The sequence below is a fragment of the Pseudochaenichthys georgianus genome, chromosome 3 (genome assembly GCF_902827115.2).
Source record: "Pseudochaenichthys georgianus chromosome 3, fPseGeo1.2, whole genome shotgun sequence".
Taxonomy (NCBI): domain Eukaryota; kingdom Metazoa; phylum Chordata; class Actinopteri; order Perciformes; family Channichthyidae; genus Pseudochaenichthys; species Pseudochaenichthys georgianus.
Window position 1 is genome coordinate 38,746,013 of NC_047505.1, and position 9,283 is coordinate 38,755,295.

Genomic DNA, 9,283 nt, shown 5'->3' on the forward strand with positions numbered 1-9,283 from the left:
CATGCAGTTTGTCGGTGCCTTTTCCTCCGTGTTGTCCTGGTTTGCTGTGCTGCCTCCTAGTCGCCACCATGGTTTGCTGTGCTGCCTGGGGATGCTCAAATCGCTCAGAGAAAGGAGTACGAATGTACGGCTTCCCCACTGACACAGAGCGGAGGAAAAAATGGCTGGCTCAAGTCAGCAGGAGCAATTTCACGACCAACAGCAACAAAATATGTGATGTAATTATATACAAACACTGCATTTGCACTTTTTCACAAACCGAAAACCACACCATTGGGAAAGCTTACTGTTTTGTTTAATACAAAAAAACAGGGAAAGGCTTGAAAAACACTGAGAGTTGAGACTCAGGGTGCAGGGTGAGGGTCTCAGTGCAGGTATTCAGGCTCCATTGAATCCCCCTCTGGTTCTTGTGCTGAAAGAGGGAGTAACAGACAGGAGAAAGGGTTATACACACACAGCACACCTATTGGATGGGAAATGCCTTGGGGAGATAAGGTGTTTACTTATATAAAACAGGAGTATTAAACTTACCTTGTGTTTTCACTCTCACTTAATTCCCTCTCCCTTTGCCATCAATCCAAAATCAGCTGAGCTGCAACATTATACAGACAGGTAATAATCAACAGAATCACAAGGACACAATATGGCTCTGCTAAAAACACTCACTCTTACACACACCAAAGTTATATTTATCTAATATTTAACTCCCTCCACCCCCGCATACAATCCCGTTTAGAAGCCCCTCTTCTCTAATTCAACATGTTGGACGAAATGACATTAAGAGAACGGAATTTACAATTAAAAGGCTGTTCAACGTGTGTTGCTAACTTGCTTCGGTATGCTAGCTTAATCTGTTATCTGTAAACGTTCCCTAAATCTACTAATTTAGGGATAATCCACTGACATCCTTTAATACACATGTTCATTTGAATCAGATGTACTGATAATATCCGCAATATAAATCTTTAAACTTCTTCTTACCTTTAAAAGTCCGTCACGAACGGTCTATTATTCTGCAACTCCACAGCTCTGCCAGCCTTGGCGCTAACTTCCGGGGAACGATTGAGAGGCTCCACGATCCGCCATTGCTGTAAAAAAGTGGTCCATTGGAGTGAACGGAGATGTCGTAACTCTTCTATTAAATGGCTCTGGATCAGACATATCAGGTAATACACATGTTTTGCATGGAACATAGTCAAGTTAGCTACATAGCTAGTAGCGAGCACGTTAGTTAGCATCACATTACTTAGCCTTGTCATTTGTATTAGCCTTAACATGAAGTAAACCCAAATGTTAAACAGTAAGAGTAGTCATGATGGTAAGTATTTTGTGAAACATTTGAAGAGGAGCCTATCGCCCCCTCCATCAGGTGCTAAGGGGGCGGGAGGTAGACTAACGGCACATTAGCATCTGCGATCTTTTCTACTTAATGCTATCTGCTCAAATGGTTAACATTGAACATTAAAAGATCAGGCAGTTCAGGGAGAGTCGAAGGAAGGAAGGCAGGCAGGCAGCTTTGCATGACATTTATTTATTTATAGAAGGACCATGCATACAAAAACATTAATCTCAGCAAAGAGAAGAGATGCAATATGCCAGATTATAGCTAATAGCTAATTTCCATCTGTGGTCCATTCTTCTGGACGTGTTTCATTGTGATGATAGTGAGTCAATCTGTTTGTTGGAAAGACAGTAGTTGAGTGATTACTGATAGAACATTATTAAAAGAGATAATTATTGAAAGTGTTGTTACTTTAAAGTGTTGTTACTGACCTTTTTCTCTTTTATTTTCTTTACCTCACCTGTAACTGCTGGGACCCTGAGGAACATGCACACTGACCTGCCCTGGCAACCTGATTTCCACTGAACGTAATAGTATTTGGTTATGGTATATTATTTATATACATCAAAGGCACAATGCACCCCCCAGAGACACACATGTATTGAGTGTGATAGGGTCAAGTGAAATCATCTTTACACACTAGAAAACTGTAGGAGCGGCAACTTGTTTTGAAATTGAATTTTTAATATCCGATAATAAAGTTGATCCGTTTTCTTTATTCTTCTCTCTTCCCAGCTCCATCCATCACCATGCTCTGTTCCTGCAGGTCCTGCTTGCTAATCAATGCTCATATTTTTTTACACAATTACAAATAAAGTCAATGTATTGTATGACATGAAGATGTGCTTAATTCGGAGTCAATAATAAATTCATTCTGCCTTCAACTGCACAATGATTGTGGACTGCACCGACATCCATGTAGCTGCCCCCCAGTAAGATGAACCAAGCAAAGAGGGTCACCATCATGCCCAAGGACATCCAGCTGGCCCACTGCATCTGCGAGAGAGGGCTTAAACTGACCTGAGACCAGCACACCCAAACACAACGGCTCTTTTAAGAGCCACCTACAGTTTCAAAGAGTTGCAATCCTACGTTATTATAATGATTAAACTGGTTCATGTATCACTTAGTTTACTGAACCGTGATGAATGAAAGAAATGAGTGAGGTAGTGGTTTACTGAAGTTACAAAGACATTAATATATGAGTAACAGGTCAGTGTAAACACAAGCTTCTGTCAATTATGGATCACTCAAACTATTTATATAAAAATATGTAATAAAGTTCTAAAACAAGTATTCGGTATATTCCTTGATAGCTTTTGGAGAAGGTTGTTTTTAAGTTTACTAAAATCTATCGTTTCAACTGTTTCACTTTATAAAAAGGAACAGGTGAGTAGAGCATCATTGAGTTTCTTATTCTGTCAGTAAATTATCCAAATGAAATGTTTATCATTATTTTATTCAACCCTAAACAAATTGATTGTACCTTTTTAATAATGACCTTACATGGTTAAGTTAAATTAACTTCAGAAAATCAAATCTGTTCTGAGAAAAAACGAATACATGTTTAAAGATAGGAACTTGCCATCCCACTGAAAAACAGTCCGTAGAGATTTAAAGGCGTAGTTGTAGTTCAGTCCAACGTTTCATTTGGATTCATTTCTCCAACAGTCAACTATTTTCATAAAGAATATATATATTTTTCAAAGTCAACTTTATTGTCAATCTTACTCAGTTTGTGTTTATAGACAGAGAGATCAAAAAGACTTTTAAATCAAATAAAATTATACAATTTACAGATATGTATACAAATATATATATATATATCCTATATAATGATGGTGGACACTTCACCTCCAGCAGGGCAGATGGCTGCACAAGTCCATCGGGGGATGCTCCCAAAACACCGACTCACTCACAAAGAGACCAGACTCGAACACTGTCTCCTGATAGGCCTGCACAAAAGCCTTCACCCCTTCGGCCTCGTTTACAACCCCCCAGTTGACAGCCATGACTCCGTCCAAGTTGTACCCCCGAGCACCCTCTTCATGAGGGACGCGCATGGAGTGGATGAAAGTCCCGACCGCAGCACAGCACCAAACTTGCTGGCTGTCAACCTGCCCCGCCTGTGTAACTGCCAGAGGATTTGTCCGCTGTCCTCCGGTGGCTGTCTGGATGGCAGCTTGCTGGTCTCTGCTCAGTCGCATTGAGGCAAGAATTGCCTCAAGCCCCCGACCCACATGCCCCTTCACCAGCTCCGGCACGGTGACAATGGCCTGATGTTGAGGCCGCGGCTCTGGCTCAGGTGACAAAAGCCATGCCATGCCACACTGTGCGCCCCTCAGTGCAGACCTGAACCAGTCTACATCCTGAGTGGCGATGTCTCTGGCCAGTGGGTTGTATGTCTCCTATCACTGTTGGTAAAGTTGAGACACCGGCTGGACTACTTTGGAAGTGCCAGGCTTCCTCCACTGGCACTCAACATCTGTGGAGCTGATCTGCCACATGGCACATATTGCCAATGCTGCAGCGTGGCTGCATTTGTACATCCCCCGTGCACAATCACAGACAGCGCTCTGCATCGCGCCATCGTCTCCCATGCAGATCTGTAAAAATAAAGTAAGTACCATGTATGTTAGCATGCTATAATAGATTGAATGAGCAATAATACAAGGATGGTCCGGATCTGGGGGTGGGAGGGGTTATTTTTCCATAGTTTTGTCCTCTTGTCTGATTGTTGTTATTGTTTGTTTTTTCTGTATTTTTTGTAATGTGTGTTGTACTGGTTGTGATTGTACATTGTATTTTTCTAAATGTGTATGAATACATTTTTGAAAAACATTTGATCAACAATAAAAAAGGATTTGGTCAGGATCTAGACTCAGTGTGTAGTTTATTAATTAATCAATGCTCTCTACATTAGGAAAACACATACCAGTGTACCAGAGGGAGTCACACACAGCTGTGCCTAGATAACCAAACAAATTGACAAGATAACCAAAACCCTTGAATCTACACACAGCAAATAAAATCAAATGACACAACGAGATGTAAAAGGAGATCACACATACAGTATAGTCGATATAAAACTGTCCGCTTCAATCTGAAGAGCAACTAAAACAAAACACGGGAGTTTACCTTGTTCTTGTGAACACTAATGTTATCCACAGCACACACAGACCACGAAGTTCTTAAGGAGAAAACTAGTTCCTGAAACAAAACACGTTAGTGTACCTTGTTAGCTAATGTTAGCTAGCTGACATTAACGTTACACATTGCACTCATATTACTCACCAACATCTTGTAAAGCCGGTCCCGCTGCTCTTACAGAACCGACTAACTCCCCTTTCGTGTATGTACAGCTCTCAACGTGTCCAGACTTGTAGTGATGTTCACCTCGTTTTATACTTTTATTCTCATTCTGAAAGAAACAGGTGAAATTTGCTAACGTGACGGCCGTCTTTGTGATGGTGACGCGTATTGTGCGAGGCCAGAGACCTGTAGTTCACTCAGCGGTTTCACAAAAAAAATGTGTAACTTCACAGTTTTACGACACATTTTTATTTTTTTGACTTGCAAAATATTCTTTTAAATAGACAAACATCATATGTGTCATTCGTGGCACAATTCAAACGGGATCAAAAGATAACCTTTCTCTCTCCATTGACTTCAATGTATAATTTTACGCTTCCGGGGTCCCATGGAGGCTCCCGGAAAGGGAGGGACTTCGCCTCTCTATAGTGAACGACGGGAGCCGGCTCTCGCCCGCGAACGAGCCGTTTTTTGTTTTGTTTTTGCGGAGGGATCTAGATCGGCATGAAGGCACATTATGCAATGTGGACATTATCCCGCGTATTACGCATGGCCACATTCTCAACAAAGTAACGACATGACTCCCAATAATAATTGAAATGCTTTTATGGATTTAGAAAAATATTTTATTGATTTAAAAAATTGTTTTATGTATTGATTTAAATTTACATGCATCCGCTAAGAAAAGTAGTCCGTTGTTACTGTTTGAACTAATGTAACAACAGCAGGAACTGCTTCTATAGTGTTTTTGAGGCGCTTTTTGATTACAGATTTGAAAACATCGTTGCTTGCTTTAAAAGTAGCACAATTCATTATGTCAAACCTTGGAAAGTATCTAGATATCCCTGCCCTAATGCCAAAAGTAACTGGCAACTGAATATGTGTCGCCGTTTGATGTCTATGTCTGGACCGCTGCCCCATTACTTCTCTTCTTACTTCTATAAGAATAAAACACGGAGGACGGAGATCTATTTTTGTCCCCCTCTTCTCCCCGCTGCAGCCTAGCAGCTGATCTCAAAGCACGCTCCCCTCTCCTGCAGGGAGAAAAACTATATGTATATACTTTATATAGGTTGTAGCCCCTTTTTTAAAATAGTTTTTATAGGTGTTGCTATCTGTTTTGTGTAGCGTGGTTCTACAAGCAAGTCAATGCATTCATTGGGTGGTATCAGAGAGTTACACGGGTCGGTAAATGCAATGAAAACAATTGGCCACAGCAAATAATTTATATTAAACATGTAATTTTTACTTTTGAATACTTCAGTACAAAGGATGTATTGAATAATTTAATTGATATATGTGTACACATATAAATCATTAGTCAAAACAGGGCTACATTTGATTTAATTAAAAGGTATAATATGTGGTAAACTGAAGAGCCCTTTGGGAGCCGAAAGAGCCGACTCTTCTTGGTGAGCCGAGCCAAATGATCCGGCTCACCAAGAAGAGCCAGAATTCCCATCAGAACGAATGACTTCTTCTGCGAGGATTTATAAAAGCAGCTGGAATCCCTTAAATTGCATTACTACCACCTACAGTAGCCTATGTATTTCTACCATCCTCTAGGTAAAATACGGTTAATGTATTATATTATTGAGGGAGAATTTGTCAGGGGCTAAAGAAAAAACATCCGGGGCTTACCCCAGGCGACGCCCATGATTGTATCACTCTCTATTTGTTTGGAAAATAACTTCTTAACTATTACTTTTGGTTGATTTGGTTGCTGTAGTGTTGAATATAATGTGATTGTATGACTATATCCAGTTTGAGATGTACACATTCATAAATCACATGTAACTGGCATTGATCAATAAAGTTGTTTGTTTGTCATTATCAAGCACTCCATGAGGAACATCACTTTTTTCATACCTTCTGTGTTCCTCCTCTCCCAATGTGAATGTGGTTGTAAAGGTTGAACATAAGTTTAAAATCTGTAAAAATTAGTTTGAAACAAGTTTAAGTAGGCATGCTCCATTGACAAAATTGTTTAATGTATTGACTTATCACAAACTTGTCAAATAATAATTAGTTTTTTTGACTCTGGATTCCATAACCAGTAATTTAGCCGCAGCTTCAACCTTAAGAACAAAGGATAAGGAGTTAGCCCTATGTAGAAACATCCCCAGTCATCGAAGTTGGGATGATATTGTGACAAATAACTATATCACAATATACAAAATGTAATAAGAAATCTAGTCTCATATCACAATATGAATTAAAAATTGCTATATTTCACAGCCGTGGTTCAAATCGACTCCTTTATTTACTCTTAGGATGGAGCCACACCCCTGCTGAAAAAACCAGCAGACCAACAGCAGCCAGTCAATATTAGGCTGGATTAGTTTGCTGGTTAAGAGGGGTTTTGGACAATTTAGCTGGTCAGGATAGCTGGTTTGGTCACAGTGGTCTAGCTGGATACCATTAGCTGGCCGGGATAGCTGGTTTAGCTCGGTTTAGCTGGTAAAAGCTGGTGGTCACAGTGTTCTAGCAGGTCACCATTAGCTGGTCAGACTGGTATGATCTTGAGTCAAACTTTAACTGGGATTACCTGATGGTTAAGCTGGTCATATATGATGATGAAACACTTCCACCCAATTGCAGTACTCAATGAACATCTATAATTTCAGATCAGAGCACCTACCTTACCAGAAAGGTACCAGAATGTATAGAATGTCTGTAAATAAATACTCATACATCAAATGATTAGAAGAAGGATAATAATGTATAACACACAATGAACATTAACACACATTTGAAAACATTTTCAAAACACCCATTACTTCATATTTTTAAGCAGTTTCCTTAAAAAAATTCTTTCCGTTTTTCACAAGGTCCTGTATTTTTTGTGAAATGTAGTAACTTCTCCCTCTCGGTCTTCTCCACGTTTTGTGAATTCAGCCATCCTCTGAAGCACTCTTGAAAAGAGAAAGGAAAAACAGATTAACTTTTAGCTTTTTGTTATGATTACTTAAATATGTGCACTGTGAGATGAAAAAGAAAAATGTATCAAATTTAGTTTTGAACATTCACTGTGATTGGGTCCACACGATACACCGCATTTAATTTCTTAATTTACATTATTTAATTTCATATTCTGTTCTTGTAAATATCATATTATATTATATTACATGTATATAAACTTTATTTTGTATTTTTGTATTTTATTATATATGTTGCCCTGTTGGAGGAGCTCAGGTCAGAAGAATTTCATTGACATTTCTGTAGCTGCTGAGCATATGATGATAAAAACCTTTGAATCTTGAATCCAACACTTTTTTTCAGTGGAAAATCCTAAATTGTAGGATAGTTTGGCCATAATAATGCTTTATGATTACATTTCTAGTGAGAAGTGTATATTTTACTTTCAGAATCTACCTCCAGTGGATGTGTAGGATCTACAGTATGATAGATATATTACTTTACACCCGGAAGTATGTATTGTCATTCTTATTGTCGATAAATTGAGGGATATACGATATATTTTATAAACACCAGTATGTACTTTATACATCCACCTCGAGTGTTTGTCTCTGCACTGGAAATAATTTAATTTTAAAGTTCAACCGCATATTATATAGACCAGGGCTGAAGTCGAATAGTCCATTTAGCTTAGGAACCTTCCTAACGGAGTGAAATGACCCGGAAGTCCCTCAGTGGCAGCCATGATAAGCGCCATTCGAATTCTATAGGAAAGGAGGTTTCAAACTTCCTTTATAACCTCCTTTAGCTTATATTATGAACCACTGGACCTGGACCTCCCTTGACGAAAGAAGAGGAGAAAGTGCTGCCCCACAATGCCTTGCAGCCGCAGCATTTGCCGTCTCACAACAGTCGGCCGTTCACGGAAACAACCGATTATGACCGAGAAATGATATCATGAAAGTTCTATTTCGTTATGGCTTCACTCTCTAAGGCTATTGCTATTGGGTAATCCCCCTGCGCACTCGCGCAGCACTTAAACACTTGTAGTCCACGCCCACCCTCGGGCTCCCTTCCGGTATAAATAGGAAGGAGGCCCGACAATCTGCTCCCTCTTTTCTTCAGCACACCGTTACTGAAGCACAAGATACACTTACATTTCAGAGTAGACATGAGTAACAATTGTGTGAGAGATTGTCCCTCATGCAGTGGCGGTTCTACGGGGTGGCACGGGGTGGCAGCTGCCACCTCAGAAATATGCCTTGCCACCCCAGCTGCCACCCCAGTTGGCAGCTTTGTATTGAAAGAAAAGTTGTGGCTCATCGGACATTTATGAGAGAAAATCTCTAATGTCCGAGTGCAAGTGAATGGAGCACAAGACGCAAGCCTTGTAACCCCTCCCCCCCCTGGCGCGAGCTTGGAAATATGATTGGCGGCGATTTCCTGTGAACGGGGGACAGCGCAAAACGAGAAGCATTTCGGATCCAAGTAGACGGAAGGAATGAGGTATTTGCGGTCAGGGTATGGCTGGGGTAGGCTACAGCCATACCAAGAAATGGCTTAGCCCCACCTTAGCCCCACCATGAACAATGATGTTAAAGTAAGCAAAATAAAGTCCGCCAACTCGCGGAGTAAATTGCACGGACAGCAGTTAGTAAGATTGATTTCAGCAGTCACTTGTCTGGAAATACCGAAGACTAGAAACGGTTT